The sequence below is a fragment of the Podarcis erhardii genome, assembly GCF_964252035.2.
Source record: "Podarcis erhardii genome assembly, chromosome: 8".
NCBI classification, from domain to species: Eukaryota; Metazoa; Chordata; class Lepidosauria; order Squamata; family Lacertidae; genus Podarcis; species Podarcis erhardii.
Window position 1 is genome coordinate 74,556,657 of NC_138499.1, and position 17,889 is coordinate 74,574,545.

The following is a 17,889-nucleotide window of genomic DNA, read 5'->3' on the forward strand; positions in this document are numbered from 1 at the left end:
TTGTCTGACAAATAAATTACTATTTTAATTTCTCTATTGCTGCGTTGAATATTTCATTCCAGCTAAGCGTTAACCACAAGCAGGGTGCTACATGATGAGGTATTTTCACATGCAAGGCTTTGAGCCTCTCTTGCACTATTTATTTTTGATGCCTGATCCTTGCTCACACAAAGGAGAAAGGGAGGAGGAGACGCATTTGTGATGCGGAGGAGCGGTTCTGGCCTATGCAGCTTTTACATTTGCATTACAAACTCCGACTGAAGCGAGAGCCGCTCTAAGCCTCCTAACTGAAGACGTTCGCAGCATCTATTTAAAACAGCATCGAGAGGAGCTTCTGCGACATGACTCAAGGTTGCTTGTTCAATTGCTGAACTGCAACGGCGGCTTCCCTCAAAGGTGCTAATTTGTCAAAGTGAAATATATTTCCTGTCATTTAAATCAATTGCTTACAGCTGAGTAAATATTGTGTGGCCTCTTGATTTTCCTACAGGCACATAATGCAAAGAAGAGCAGCAGCTTCGTGGAGCATTGGCCTCCATCTGTATATGTTGATTTCTATTTCTAGGCCGCTTTTCATTCAAGTAAATCCCAAAGCGGCTTTGCAGCCAATAAACAACAGCAGCAGCAATAAATGTTAACGGCAGAGTATCGCAGTTACAGTACAGAACACCACAATTACAAGATCTAGGCCATTAAGAACTGAGCCTAGCGACTCATACTGTATTGGAGAAATGCACAATAAAACCATTTAAAGAAATCTATAAAACAATGTTAAAAAGACAGCAGCTAAAAAGTGGTCTTAACAAGTGTTTTATGGGGGGAGAGCTGCTCCCCTTTGCCTGCCTCCTCCACCACCACTGCTTTTGCTCCCTGCACACCAAAGCAGGTCTACCACAAAGTGGCATGGCTCCTTTCTTTTCCCTCCTTTCCTTGATGTGTGGGCTGCTCTAGCCGTGCCACTTTGTGGCAGAGCAAAGCAGTCCTCTTCTCCCCCCAATTTGGTATAGGCGCTCATCTCGCTTCAGGCCAAGGGAGCTGGCATTTGTGCACAGACAGCTTTCTGGGTCATGTGGCCAGCATGGCTGAACCACTTCTGGCACAAAGGAACACTGTGACAGAAACCAGAGTGCACAGAAATGCCATTTACCATCCCGCCGGAGCAGTACCTATTTACCTACTTGCACTGGTGTGCTCTCGAACTGCTAGGTTGCTAGGAGCTGGGACAGAGCAACAGGAGCTCACCCCATTGTGGGGATTCGAACTGTCAACCTTCCGATCGGCAAGCCCAAGATGCTCAGTGGTTTAGACCACAGCGCCACCTTCATCCTTGTTGATGTAGTAAGCTGCGTTGAGCATGATTTCAACTACGGAAAGACGGCATACTTGATGTACATATGTGTGCACGTATGTATTTGTACGTTCTCACAACACCCACTACTTCAGTGTCATTAAATTAATTAAAACACACTGCCCAACACTGCTGTGAATTTCCCAGATTCCAGTGTTTTCTATCCTGACACTCACCCTTCTGGGTCTCTATGCCATCTCAAGCTACTTTGGGAAATTAGAACATTGGGAAAAAGTGAAATTCCAAATGATTAATGATTAGTGATCAAAAGAAGGCAGATGAAAATCTATCAGAAGACTTCTGGTATTACCAGGGGGAACTTTGGGGGGGAACTTTTGGGACCCCTTCATCGATTTATCTCATCACAGATCTCCCTTGTCAACATGTTTGGCACTGAAACTGAGCAGCCTGGAATTAAAAATGAGAAAAGGGAATATACCTGTATCAAAATCCCCACCACAGACCAATACATTCTAATGAATTTTAATGAATTTGACAATTGACTATCACATATAAAAGGAATGAAATGAATATGAAATATCTACATCATCCAAAATTAATTTCATAAAGTAATGAAGTTTTGTGCAAATGTTAAAGTTCAATTAAAACAAAATGCTAAAGAAACCTCTCTTCCCGGTTAAATGTTGAGACCCTTTAAAAAAATGGTTTGAATACTCTCGATCCTAATGATGACTCTCAGAAACTCGGAGTTATATTTCATCTTTTGGCTATGAAAATGTTACATGCAGAGACTGCACTTTAAATCTTTAAATACATTATTATTATTATTATTATTATTATTATTATTATTATTATTATTGAATAGGCTGTCCCTATTTTCATCAAAAAATTGTTGAAGGGTGTGGAAATTCTGTCCCCAAGGCAGTATGCCTGGTGCCATCATTATCTGGGTTTAGGTGCCAGGCAAAATCATTCTTATTCACCTTTGGGGGGTGGGGTGGAATTGAATCTATCTATCATCTATCTATCTATCATCTATCTAATCCACACACACACACACACACTTAATTTTATTTGTTTTAACCTTGTTTGTAATGTTCTTTTTTACTAAATGTATATGTATAACAAACAAGACTAATGTTCCTTTTGTGTAAATTGCTTTGAGTTTCATTTTTTGGGGGGGAAAGCAAATAATAAATATAAAGAACAACAGTTGCAACAGCAACAACACAGTACCCAGGATTCTCTAGGGGAAGCCACAATGGTATGATAATGCTTTAAATCTACAGTACAGATGGAGCCCCCCTCTGTGTGTGGCCTTGGAAGTTATATTCATGGAGACTTGATTCTTCAAGGCAGCTACTTATATTAGTCAAGTTTCATTATGGATATAAAATCTGAGCAAAAAGAACTAGAAACCTGGAGGAAAAAGAACTCTGGCCGCAGCCTGAGAGAAAGATAAAAGCTGTAATTTCTGGTTCTGTAGGGGTCACTGAGAGGGGGCTAAGATGGTGTTCTGTATCCATATTGAATCTTTGCTGCAATCACAGACCTACTACAGCGACACAGTGTGAACCAACTTTCCAGCATGTTTAGAGGGGAAAGGCAGGAAAGAAAAGAGAAATGCACAAAAGGCAAGAGGAAGAAAGATAAACATTTAAGCTAAAATAATTAGCTGGTGAGATCTATGGGAAAGCATAACGATTTCAACAAGCCTCCTGATGGAGCAGAACTCAGCATGGGGCAGATGGACTTGTACAAAGAAACTCCTTGCCTGTTACAAAAAATAGCACTCATGGAGGCAAAGGAATAGCCACACACTGGGAGCTCAGAAAAGGTCAAACTTTGAAGACTGCTAGCTAAGCTAAGTAGCATGACAAGAATACACCATCAGGCTTTTTAATTTTTTTAAAAAAATAATAATTAAAAATTGTGGGTTTGTTTGCTGCAAAATGAAACTGGAAAATAGAAAACAGGACTTCTCTCTCATCACAACTTTTTAGAAATGTATTTTCACAAGAGGAATTACGATGATGCTCTTTTGTAATACTTTCCTGTACTTAAGTACAGCTGCTTAAATGAATGGCTGCTCTCCTATGAACTGCTTTACTGGTATGGGTAAAACAATCTCCATTAGGGAGGAATCCTCTAATGGAACAGAAGTCTTTAGTGGAAGAGACACCCCAAATTCCCCTTTGTACCACTGAACTCATCTGAGCCTAAGTAACTGTAATGGGTTCAGGAGTACCCCCAAGTTTATGCACCCATGAGGCCTTCAGCACACCCAAGCCAGGCTCCACATTGCCCCAAAAGGTCCGGCCTCCACCTCCCCTCAGCTGTAGGGCAGCTGAGTGGGAGGAGGCAGGTGTCGGCCAAGCTGATAAAGCTCATTTTCCTCCTGCCGTCCTTCGGAATCACCCCTGACAAATAATTACGACCTGATCCTTTGATAAGGCCTCAGGCATGTTCTTCTTCCAGCAGGGTTCCCAGCACAGGGAAAAGATGAGAGGTTTGGGCTACATTGCAAAGTTTTATTTCTAAACTATGCAGAACAGAAAAGACATCCTCTCTCTATGGAAGCAGAGAGCAACTGAACAAAGCAAACAGGAAACCACTAACGTCACATCCCGTCTCCCTTTCCCGTGAGACTGCAAGGTCTCTGGAATGTAAACAGAGTCCTATGACTCCCAGCAGCTGCTCAGTGAGAAACAGAAACTAACAGCAGGCAGACTCCTCAGAGGCACCGCGGAGCATCCTGCCCTGGCTCGCTCTGCCCCACGGGCACCCTATAGGCTTGCTATGCCACTGATTGATGGTTAAACCACTCTGCCAAGTGGAGCTCTGTGAGTGGAGCAACTCTCATCACCCTTAACAAACTACAGTCCCCAGGATTCTTTGGGGTAAGCCATGACTGTTAAAGTGGTTATGGTATTGTATTTCATGTATGGTGGTATTTCGGGTTAAGAACTTAATTCGTTCTGGAGGTCCGTTCTTAACCTGAAACTGTTCTTAACCTGAAGACCACTTTAGCTAATGGGGCCTCCCACTGCTGCCACACCACCACTGTGCAATTTCTGTTCTCATCCTGAAGCAAAGTTCTTAACCTACAGTACTATTTCTGGGTTAGCAGAGTCTGTAACCTGAAGCGTCTGTAACCTGAAGCGTCTGTAACCTGAGGTACCACTGTATAGTACAGTTGGGGCCTAAGGGAGTTGCAAATTCTGTGCAATGAGTGACAATTTGCAGTTCAACTCTAACCATGTCCACTCAGAAGTAAGACGTCTTGAGATCAGAAGGGTTTACTCTCATGTAAGTGGGTTAGGAATACAGCCTTAAACAAGTGAATATAGGAAATACTATAAAGTCATTCAGAAGTTGTGTTAGTGTTTAGGAAGAAGTATAGATTTTTAACTGTTTGCTACACTTCATGAATAAAAGAGGCTGTGAGACAAATAGTAGAAAACCTCCTTTGGGGATGTGAGTAGAAAATTACATGGTATTTAAACACACATTTATACGGAATGGATCAGAATGTAATCAGCTTTTCCAAAGTTCTCATCTGATTTGCATGAAATTTCAATTCAGTTGTGGGAAGATATTTTATGATTAACATTTTTTATGGGGCACATCATTTGTCATCTGGGTTATGCAGAGGCATTTCCCTGAATTATTATGATCGTTATTACTCCAGAATCCAAAGGTGTTCAACGCTTTTTAAAAATAAAATAAAAAATCACAAATCAATCTTTTGGAAAGCTCCAAATAAAACTTAGACGTGATTTTAGAAGATCCACTTGAAAATCAGATGTGAACTCCCAAAACATTTAAGGCCAATTAATATCTGCACATATACCAGGTACAAAACAATTCTATATAAGCTTTTTCAGAAGTAAGCCTCACTGTGTGCATAGGATTACTTGTAAGTAAAGCATGTAAATTGTCTCAATTAAAAAATAATAGGTTGGACCCAAGAGGAGTGTAAATAAAATCCTATCATTGAACTCGGTGAAACTCTGTTCTTGGTTGAAAAGCCCGATGGAAGCACATGAAATATGATGTGATTTCTGCAACAAGCGGAAAGAATAACCAGAAATGCATTTTTCAGGGGCATTCAGTTACAAATTTTTGGGTGCTTGCTTGAGAACTAACTGCTAACAAATCAAGTATGAAATGACCCTTAAGATATGTTGGTGGGAATCCTCATTTATTCTCATCCACTGAAATCTAGCATAATTAGAAAATAAACACAGACATGAAATATGATAAATCCATGCTGAATGCTTTTCCTTTGTAAACGCATAGTTAGATCATGTTGAGCATTTTACTAACCTTGAAAATTCCTTTTGCATTATTATTATTATTATTATTATTATTATTATTATTATCACCATTTCTATATCACTTAATATATTAAAAATATCTCTAAGTGGTGTGTGGAAAACTGACTCAACAACAGGCAACTTAAAAAAAATACAAAAATACACAATTACATATAAAAATGTTACATTAATACAAAGTTACTAATATAGAAAAAAAATCAATTCATTTTCCTTCTGACACATCCTCTCTCTCAACTTCCTGGTTTTCAACCAGGTTCCAAACAAACACTCAGCTCACTCATAAAAGTCTCACATCAAGAAGAGTTCCTGGAAACAGTGGACATCACCCTAGTCCAGACCTTTCGAAACTTTTCATGTTGGTGACACGTTTTGTAGACGTGCATCATTTTGCAACGCAGTAATTTAGTTTTACTAGCAAACCGGAGGGTCAGCTAACCTCTTTCCAGCGCCGGGAGGAGCGCCGGGAGTGTTTGCGCAACACACCTACTGTCAGGCTTTGGGGAATAGGCTTCCTCCCCTGTAGCAGTAAATAAGAAGAGATCATACAAAAGGAATGTCTTACCAGTTCGAATCTTTAATAATCACAGCGAGAGAACAGAGAACACATCTCCTAGAAATGGCGGTGCTCCCAATTAAGGTTCACACTCCTCCATCCCTATTAATCTATGTCACTCTGTAGATTTGTAATCTGAATTTGTACCCTTTGTGCTTTCTTTTCTGAAACTTTCTGAGTTCTTCTCAACCTTGAGGAGGGCGCTGGAAGAATGCTGTCCAAAGATTGTGAATCTGTCAACCCTCTCTCTTCCAGTGTTTCTTCTGCTAGCTGTTCCCCATCCAGTATTTCCCAGCTTCTGCCTTCTGAACTATGTCCCTCTGAAAACCACTGTTCCAAATCTATACTGTCCTCCTGCTCCTGGAAAGATTCAGGATCAGAATCAGGGAGAGGGCGTGGCTCCCACCATTCCTCCTCAGTGCAGCCCTCCTCAGCATGATCCCTGACACCTACACACTGCAGCCGACACACTAACATGTTGCGACACACAGTTTGGAAAGCTCTGCCCACGTCTATTACTATAGACTTGCTTTTTATGGGCAGGTCCAAGGTGGATGGTGCTTCCTCGGGCTGCCCACAGCTGTGTCCCATTCAGCTTCTCTCTCCACATGCAGCTCCAGATACAGCAGGTTTGTTTGAGTTTCCCAGGGGGTCCAAAGGTTGAGAAAAGCCTGCCACCCTCCACTTACAGCTGTTTCTTTACCCTCTGTCCTCTCCTCCTCTTCCAGCTGCTTCATTAACATAGTTAATAGTGTAACATAGTTTAGCTGACTACCTTGATGGTACCTGCTGCTTCTGATAGGCTATTTGGTCCAGAAACTTGAAATCAAGAGACTAAAATGGAATGTTAAATTCTGATATAAGTGCTTATTTTAATATATAAGTTTATTTTTGCACTAGTTCAGGTTGATTGCATGTATTTCTATGTGTAGGCACATGGATGAACTCCAAAAATTTTATGACGTCTCCAATACACATGTAAACAAGACTTTGCAGTTTGAAAGGATACATGTCCTGTTCTTAAATATAAAACAGTTTGCACCATCGAGCTGCTATGCAGGCTAAAGAATCTTAGCAAAGTTTTTATCATTGCTTTTGTGTCCTTTGATGGAAACACAACAGTTTCCTCTGCCTTATCTGTGTGAGCAGATAACATTTGTAGTTATAGCTTTAAGAAGACCATTCTGAGGTAGTATCTTGAGATCTGGCTAAAAGTAGGAATATCCATTTTGTCCTGTATATTGCTTGTAAAAGCTAGTAAAATGGCTTTATGCTTGACAAAATAGAAATATTATTGGTACTTCATAAAGAAGATTCCAATGTTGGTGGATATTTTCAGATAATCTGTCCCCATTTTTGGCACTCAATTTACATTAATTTGACTCATGTTTTATCTACAGCCTTGCCTACGCTGAAGTTCACTGTGTGTTTGAGGCTGTTTGTGTTCCCATTTAATTTTGTGTTGTCCACATGACATTACCCTCAGACAAAATCAGTCTTGTTGCTTTCCCCCTGTAAACTTAGATTTACCTGATATGGGGATAATCTGAAAAGCTGGAGAAAATTGGACTCCAAACCCCTCCACTTAGTATTTATTTTGGTGTTTCAGAGCGGGTGGATCAATCATTACTTTCTCCTACTCCTGTTTGCCTTCCCTCTACTTCCTCAGCGCTTTCATGTCCTTTCCAGCCATGTTTGTAACAATTTCCAGCATGCTCCTGAAAGGAATATATATATATATATATATATCTTCTTTTGATCCCTGAGATTGCACAAAACCAGAAAACTGCACAAGCAAACCACATAAAAAATTTTGACACCAGATATAATGTGCAGCAATCTGAAAAGTGTGTGCTGAGAATTTACAATTGCTTTCATTTCTTTCTCAGTCCTGCTGAAAGCAGAGCTGTATATTTCCTTTGATCCTTCAGAGTTGCAAAAAATAAAAAATAAAAAAAATCCACAAAAAAATAATAATGGAAGATTGCACAAGCAGTTCTACGGTTGTCCAACCAAGATGTGCATGAACTATATATATGTACATGCCCTGCCATGGGTATATAAACTGTTTCACACTGTCTGCTTTTGGTTTGTTGCCAAGCTGTTCTGCTCTGAATTTCTGTTTTAAAATATTAAGCAAATATACTTGATACAGTACTATACATGGGTGATAGCCCAAATGAACTTATCCCTGAGTGACTTCTTGGGTCAGGTCCAATATCTACCATAAGCTCAGAGTTAAGCATCTGGCAAAAGGGAATTTTAACAAAGGTTTCCAGTGCTTTCCTCTATGTGTCTGCTCAGAAGTTCAATGGGATTTCAGCCTCAAAGCATTTTGAAAATTAATTTGCTGTATTGCATATTACAATTCTGGACACGTTGTCACACTCCAGCATGATCAATAAAGGAATTCAAGACCAGGGCTTGAGGAACAATTTAGGGTTGCCATATTTTGAAGACCAAAAAAAAAAAAAAAGGACACATTTTCCGACTTCTACTTTTAACTATGGGATGTGGGTGGTGCTGTGGGTTAAACCACAGAGCCTAGGACTTGTTGATCAGAAGGTCGGCAGTTCGAATCCCTGCGACGGGGTGAGCTACCATTGCTGAGTCCCTGCTCCTGCCAACCTAGCAGTTTGAAAGCACATCAAAGTGCAAGTAGATAAATAGGTACCGGTCCGGCGGGAAGGTAAACGGTGTTTCCATGCACTGCTCTGGTTTGCCAGAAGCGGCTTAGTCATGCTGGCCACATGACCCGGAAGCTGTACGCCGGCTCCCTCGGCCAATAAAGCGAGATGAGCACAGCAACCCCAGAGTCGGCTACGACTAGACCCAATGATCAGTGGTCCCTTTACCTTTAACTTTACTTTTAACTATGGATTACTATGATGACTCTCATTTTACATCCCCATGAAAAAGAGGATTTGTCCTGGAAAAAGAGGACATATGGCAACCCTACAATGATAAAATCATAGAATTGTAGAGCTGGAATGGATCCCGATGATCATCTACAATGCAGGAATCTCAACTAAATCATCAGTGACAGATGGCCATCCAGCCTCTGCTTAAAAACTTCCACAACCTCCCAAGGGAGTCAGTTCCACTATCTAACAGCTCTCACTGTCAGAATGTTCTCCCTGATGTTGAGTCAGAAATTCATTTCTTGTAACTTGATTCCATTGGTCTGGGTCTTACCCTCCAGAGCAGGAGAAGACAAGCTTGTTCCATCTTCCGTGTGACAGCTCTTTAGACATTAAGGGATGGAATCTAATTAGTGTTCTTGTGTTCGTGGAAGGCCTTTTTATCCACCAGACACACCTGCTAATCTAACCACTTCTCCCTTTCCCCTTCTGCCCCCATGTCATCTTTCAATGTGTTAGATCCCCATCTCTCTAAGAGTTGCTATTTGGAGGGACTGCAGGGGAGGGGCAATTAGCAAAAAAAAAATCCTCCCTCCAATCTTCCTTTAGCAGATTTCTCCCCTGGGTCAAAATCCCTCCCATGAATGCAAGTGTGCCTGTTGGATTCGACCAAAGGTGAACTTAGTTATCTGTGTTACCCAATGAATTATATGTGACATGATTTCATTGTTTTTGCTTTGAGAGCATAATCAAGTAAATAAACATATTTATATCTCAGTTCTTGGGTAAACACTCAAAACGATTCATATTAAAAGTCACAACTGAAAACATGTGCCCCCAAAACCCACCACAATATCAGCATGCAGTCGTACCTCAGTTTTCGAACAGCCTAGTTCTTGAATCTTTTGACTCCCAAATGATCGAAACCCGGAAGTGCCTGTTCCGGTTTTCGAACGTTCTCTTGGAAGCTGAACGTCTGGCAGGAGTTTCTTGTAGCCAATCAGAAACCGCACTTTGGCTTTCAAACACTTTGGAAGTCAATCAGACTTCCAGAATGGATTCTATTCAACTTCCAAGGTACAACTGTATTAGGTTTAAAAAGTAGCTCTCTCATTTGCAGAACTTTGTGGCATATATTTGTTTAGCAGAGTTCAAATAATGTTTGTTTCATGAGCATTTGGTCAGAAAGAGGTTGTTATCTTAGTTTTGCATTGCTCTTAGTTTATGGATTCTTTCATTCACAGAAAGGGGGGAAATGCATAGTTTCTTTTTTTATTATATGGGCAGACCCGGCCTTGTTCTCACACCCCGCACAAATGCATTTGTACAGTCCAATGTGTCGGACTCATTGCAATCTGTCACACATAAGATTGAGGTTAAATAAGAAAGGTCGTTCTCTGCCACTATGGAAGAAACACATCAATTTAAAAATTCTGGAGCCTTAACGCAGCAAAGTGAGGGTGGGGTGGGGTGTTCCACTCCATCAATAGAGCTGCCTATTTTCACAATTTAGACCGCGTAGGTTCATCGTGAATGTCATGTGTCAGGGAGTGCATTAAGACAACCAAGTACTTGGATTGCTCTTCAAGTAACCCATCAAACATAGTTTATCTTGTGTAAACACTTTGAAATTGCAATACAAGCAGCTATGGCTCTATAGAAAAGGAGCAAAGCCAAAGAACACGCACACACAGGGGGGAGACCTCCGCAGGTGTTGAGAATTTTTGGAAACGTGCCTAACATGTTTTTAATGCAAAACCCTTTTATCAAAGACAGTTCCCTTTGCTTCATTCGTTCATAAAGTGGTGACTCTACAAAACAATACTGGAGGCACCACGATCACTTTGCAAAGGAATAACATAAGGAAGGTTAAAACTAAGAGACCTGCAGCCAATGCTTCAGCCTTCGCACTCTTTGCAGCTTATGGTGAGGTGCAACTCTTTTTCATCCTCATCATTCATCTCAGATAAATGGGTAGAAGAGACAGAGAGTGAAAGAGAGAGAGAGGTCAGATTTCTTTTCTGGTTCGGATTGAATTCTGAGCTGGTGAAGAACTTGAGGGCTGTAACGCTCACCACATTTTTAAAGGGAATATTACACGACTCAGAGAATGAAGAAACACAGTGACAATGAAGATGCAGCCCAAAAGTAGGGAGTACCAATCTTCTTGGACGGTGTATACATTTGGAATGTTGAGAACTGCCGTTTTGAGACTGGTGCCTGGGCATCAGTCACAAGATAGCTATCAGAAGGTATGTTGCGCAACACAAAATGCCTGTCACATTTAACAGAGTGGAACAAGAGATAGGATCACAAAATGGGTGTGCTCCCAATCCAGCACACACACACCCCAACTAAAAAGGCACCTATATAATCTACCACCTTATTTACTCACTGACAGACTATGTTTCCAGCTCTCTGGAATGAAAGGGTGGGTGTCCAATCTTGGCATTCAGTGAAATGTGCACAGGCGCCGACTCCATGGGGCCTGAGGGGGCCCGAGCCCCCTCAAAAATTCGTTTGGGGGGGCTCTGCCCCCCCAATAATTTAAGAAAATTATTAGTTATATTATGCTTTGTAAAATCACAAAATTATGTTGGTATTTTTTATTTTCCTTGTTTGACGATAGTTACCTTTTAAAATACATTCAGTAATGAGTTAAAACAAAGCCACTCCCGATCTAGAGAGGGGGTGGGGTTGCGGGCTCTCGACCCATCAACAATCTCGCGGGGCTGGCGTCAGCCCCGCGAGAAGCGGGGATTCCCCCTAGCTCATTAATATTCACCGCCCACGGCGGCAGCCAATCGGCTGCCGCAAAGGGTGGGCCCTCACAGGTTCACTTAAGGTCGGGGCAGCCCAGGGCTCGCCCCTTTCGTTCCCCCAGCAGCAGCGGTTTGGAGGTCTTGGGCCCCCCCAATATTTTTTATAAGTCGTTATGGGTCCCCGCCCCCCCAATATTTTTTATAAGTCGGCGCCCCTGGAAATGTGGCCATGTTCCATGCAAGAGAAGCAAAAAGCCTCGCATTCATTGTGTCTTTTTGAGGAAACTTTGCAGCTGCCATTGGAGGTACTGTCAGGCATAGTGGCACCAGGAGCACCATGTTTGTGACCCCAGCCCTAGAGGATTCGTGGCAGGCCTCACATGATCAACGCTTAACTACACACATTTGGATACAATGAATCTTGAATTTGCACCCAATTTGCTGCTGGCATTTGTATTATATGCTCCCAAAATCAGCTTGCTACTTCATTGATTTACTTATTTGGAGTTGGGTTTTCTTTTGTTTTCGTGTGCGGGACCACATTTTTTTCTCTAAAGAGATAATGAAATATTAATTACAGCCACACACCCAAAATACACATGACCTTCCACTGAACTTAAGCAATGATTACGAGGGAAGCTGAATGAAAGAAACGATAAAGCATAAAACCTATTAAAAGACTGTAGGAATTAGCCCAAACTCGCTGTAATGTATGTGTTCAATTATATACGCGGGGAGGACGGAATAAACAATTGATGTTGAATGTATTAGTGAGAACCATTAACAGAATGAAAGGAATTGCTTTAATTATAGATTGTGTTTTACTGAAGGAAGAAGTGGGCGGTATCCAACTAAACAGTTCCACTAATGCAATGACTTTTCGCTGTGCAATGGAGCTTCCCTGCCCTTTCCTCTTCCCCTGTGTCCCCCTGTGCCCCCTAAATCTGTACTGGGTTTTCCCCAACCCTGTGGAGCATATTTAGGGGGTCACACAGAGACTGCTGTAACAAGAACCACAGAGAAGTAGCAACCCCCATCCCTTGGAGTGACTGAATGTTGGAATCACTTCCACTGTTCATTGCCTACTCCCTGTGAAGCAAGGGTGCCAACTTGAATAAAATATTGGTGGGGTGCAGGTAAATCCCACCTCACAGTCGATCACATGATGTGGCACACGCACCATTTGAATGGCAATGCCCATCAACTTTGGGAGGTGGGTCCAGCCTCCTCAAATATATATTTTTTGGGGGGCAGGCAAATGTACCTCAGTTGTATGGTTGAGCCATGTACATGCTGGTCACATGACCCACAAAGCTGTCTGTGGACAAATGCCAGCTTCTTCAGCCTGAAAGCAAGATGAGCGCCGCAACCCCATAGTCACCTTTGACTGGACTTAAACCATCCAGGGGTCCTTTACCTTTTTTAGCTTTATGTGCAGATTTCTGGGACGTTCAGCTTTACTACTGAACTAACCCCCACCCGCCCCAACCCCATGCTGGGAGAAAACATTGGAAGAGTAGTTAAATTGCTGCTAGAGAGCCAATCATGTGCAATACTGACTCTTTTTCTTGAAATTAAAATGTTTAAGATGTGTTAAAATACTCAGAAGCTTTTTATTTGCAGAGCATATAGAAGAATATATGTGAAGAATTTATGTTCACATGCTTATCCAAGCATGGGCTTATTTTTTACTTAATTGAAGATTATTACTTCCTTCTTAAACAGTCAAACAAACTGTCTTTCTCTGTTTCCAGTACTCACTCTCAGCCTTCTGCAAATAACTCAGCTAGTTTCTCCTAAGAGGTTTCCACTTTGTCCTTCTGGCAGACTTTTCCTTACTGCTTCTTTGGGAGAACATCAACTTCTGTACTTCTTTTGGTTACATACATTCACGCAGAAACGATAGCGCTCCACTCCTCTATTGTGTTTAGGGAGAGCAAGAGTAATCTAACACTGTCTCTTATTCAGTGTTCATGTTTTGTGTGTCGGTGAGTCAAGTCACTCACACACGAAACAAAATAGAGACTGTAATAAGATACCTCTCATGTATCAGTCTGAAAAGCGAGATGAGTGCCACATCCCATAGTTGCCTTTGACTGGATTTAACCATCCAGGGGACCTTTACCTTTTAAAAACAAAACAAAACAAAACCTTTTTACCTCCCATGTGACCCAGAGTTAACCAATCACACAAGAGTTACTGTGGAACATTCCAGAATTAAACACACAGTAATGCATTTAAGCATTCCCAATTTCAGGAAATTAAATAATTATACTTAACAACAAATATTGGGGGAAGGCTATCACTTAGCCTTCTTTGTGAGCTTTCTAACATTCTATGGAGAGTCACTCTTGAAAAGCAAATGCTGGTCTAGATGGTTTTTGGTTAGTTCCAGGGATGTAATTGCTATGTTCTTTGAAGGCTACATTTTATTTATTTTGCTTTATCTTCCTGTCTTTTCCAGAAACTTGTCTGTCCGATTTATTTACAGTGACAGTGATAGCTCTGCCATTTGTGGTAAAGTTGTAATGATCCACCCATAACATACAGGAAAGGCTTGGGCTTTAACAACAAATAAAGAGATGTTTTACTTGTTTGTGAGTTCTCTATCTTTCTTTTTTTAAAAAAAAAATGCTAATAGCTTCTGTAACTGTTAGCATAATAACACTATGATTTTAAGGAATGCTGGCATTCAGCATCAGTCATCTTCGGAATACTTTAATAATTCATTTTTTCAATTATTTTTTATTTTCTTGCACTGGAAAAGTTGCTAGCTAATTAACGTATTATCTTGGAGATCTGACATTTTGCGCCAAGTAATTCTTCCGAAATGTCTGGTTCTTATGTTTCATTTTCAAAGTCTGTTAGAGATAAATCTATAAAGCCTTTTGCTGTTGATGGGGGTAGCTGCTTAAGAGAGCACAATTGTTTCTAAGAATCAGAATTCTTTCTGTTTTAGCAGTGATTTGACAAGATCGTTCCATGCAATGTTCCTATTTCATCATGTATTTATCTTTTTCAGTAGAGATAAATAGACTCAAAGTACAAAAGAATAAGTAATGAAGTAATTCTATCTGAAATGAGTGAAGGGTGACATCTTCAATTACAATATGAACTATCCTTTTGAATGAGAATGTGATTTAATAGAAACCTGATACTCAATAAGCCCAGTATTCTGTTCCAGATCCAAGGCTATCTAGCTTTATTCTTTCCTATTAAAAACGTTCAGTGGCTCTCTTCCAGCTGTACAGGATTTAGTTTGGTGGAGGTGGTTCCCACACACAGGTTACGAAGCCAAGGGGGTACAAAACTGAGAAGTTCCCTAAGTGAGAAGATCCATTTGGGGACACCAAATTTTGGCCATACTCTGGTGCGATATTACCAAAGATTACTAAAGTCCTTCCTTGCTTCCAGAATGATATTGTTATACATACACATGCACCCCAGTTCAGAGCAGTGAAAAGCTTTAGGGGTACAGTTCTCACCCAGGAGTCAGTCTCCTGTGAATGAGATCACCTATTTACAAATATACAAACTGAGTGTTGGATTGAAAATTGATAGTGTTTATGTTCTGGCAGATGCTGCTCCCACATAGGAGGTTCCTAGGAGACCACCAATACTGTAAGAAAAGAAAAGAAAAGAAAATCTCCCCAAGAACAACTCAGCCTTCTCTGCATCTCTCAACCTGACCCCAAAAGCTTCAGGCTTAACTTGCCCTCATCTCCTGGCCAGGCAGAACACAAGAGAGAATGTCATCTTCCAACTTTTCTGGCTTATGCATCAGCTGAGTTTATAAGAGGAACATCTCTGGGCAAGGTTCCTATACTGCTGCTAATCCTGGACCATTTGTCACGTGTGGAGGAAAAACTTAAACATGTTGCAGAGTTGCCAAACAATAGAACAGAGGCAGTTGTCCAGCATAGCTTTACAGCTACTGAAGGCAAATGAGTATAATAGTCACAAATCCAATACATTCAGGATTGGCACAATCCATAAGAAATCCAGTTGCAGCAGACTTAACTTAAAATTTAATGATAACTTATAATAAGACTAAACATTATATACAAACAGAACATCACATCAGAACAAAGAGATAGAAAGAGAAAGTAAGTGAAACCCAGGCTCCTTCTAGCCTGACTATTGTAGTCAGAGTAACCTTGACAGAAAAATAACAGAACCAGTTCAAACTAGCAGTACTCAGCTTCTCAGAAGGAATAACCCAAACAAGAACCTTCTTTCACACAGAGATGAAACCTTCTAGAACCCTCTACACTAAGCAGAACAGGAAAGATCTCTACACATTTCTGTACTAAGAAATGCAAACTGACACCTTTTGCCACCAGAGTCACTGGGTTAAAAGAGATCACATGACACCCCAAACCCATAACAGCACATTCCATTCTGACCTCCCCTTATATACCTTTTTTGAATATTGTCCGCCTTGTCTGGGACTCTGGGACTCAAGCAACTTAAGACTTTAATGGCTAGATCCAAAACTCAGAACCTTAAGTTGTCATTCATTGTATATGGTTAGTTCATTGGCCCTTATTTTATTTGTTCATTTATTATAACTCTCAGATCCTCTGAAGCTCTCAAGGTGGTGTACATGTTTCTCCTCCCTCCTTGTGGGGAAAAGATCTCTGATCTGGGAAGGGCATATGACTTGGGGAGAGTCCCAAGAGCCACATTTGGTTCCTGGGCCTGAGACACCCCACCCTGGTTCTAACCAATGCACCACACCACCTCTGTCACAAAAGGGAATAGAGCTTTTCAGCAGTGGCCCCTATAACAGGCAGACATCACAATGTCCTTTATTACTGTCCCTGTATTATTTGTGTGGCATTTATGTTGGCTGGTTTTAATACTACAGTGGTACCTCGGGTTATAGATGCTTCAGGTTACAGACGTTTCAGGTTACAGACTCCACTAACCCAGAAATAGTACCTCGCCTTAAGAACTTTGCTTCAGGATGAGAACAGAAATCATGCGGCGGCAGCAGCGGCAGCGGGAGGCCCCAGTAGCTAAAGCGGTACCTCAGGTTAAGAACAGTTTCAGGTTAAGAACGGACCTCCAGAACAAATTAAGTTCTTAACCTGAGGTACCACTGTACTGCTCAGTTTTTGCTTTCATTTTACACATTTCCACCCTGGGGCCTTCAAGTTAAGAGTGGCCTGTGAATAAATAAAGTACCATATTTTTTGTTCTATAAGACTCACTTTTTCCCTCCTAAAAAGTAAGGTGAAATGTGTGTGCGTCTTATGGTCTGATGCGTCTTATAGAACGAAAAATACGGTAAGTATCTGGATTGACCAAATTTAAAATAAAAAACTTAGAGCATGACTTTCCCCCAGACTGTTTCTCTAGCTCCTGATTTTGATAAGTGACCTCAGGGACTCTTAGCCAGAGAACTTGATCCTGAGACAAACAGCTATTTGCCATCAGTCATATCTGTCATCTGTCATGGCTGATTTAGCTGAGATTCCTGCATTGCAGGGGGGATGGACGAAATAAGCCTTGGTGTCCCTTCCAACTCTACAATTCTACGATTCTACAATTCTTTGATATATCACATGAAAAGTATTTTTTACATTTCTGAATCTCAGATTGGTAGGAATAACACATAGAATTGGATAAAGTGGACAAATTCTATTTGGATAAAATCTGATCAATTACCTATTTCGATAAATACAATGGGGTAGGAATCACCTTTTACAATTGTGTGAGTAATTCCCTTTCCCTACCAGATGGTGAGAAGCCCCATCCATTCTGTCAGAATCTATTTCTTTTTATTTAAAGCTTAGATAAAATACCAAATGGAGGATAGGAAATCGCTGGAGACATGCTAGCATAGACTAATGTTTATATTGCATTATCTGACTCTTTGCTTCAACAGTACCTGATCCCAATTTAAGACCCTTGATCTGATCCAGGTTTGTAACATTGCAGAGCTATTACCTCCGCTCAAAGGATTTTACTCTGTTTGTATTAGAAATAGATAAGTTGCCAGGCACATCATAGTGGACTTGACCCCATACTGGGAAATAAGTGTATTTTACGATCCACA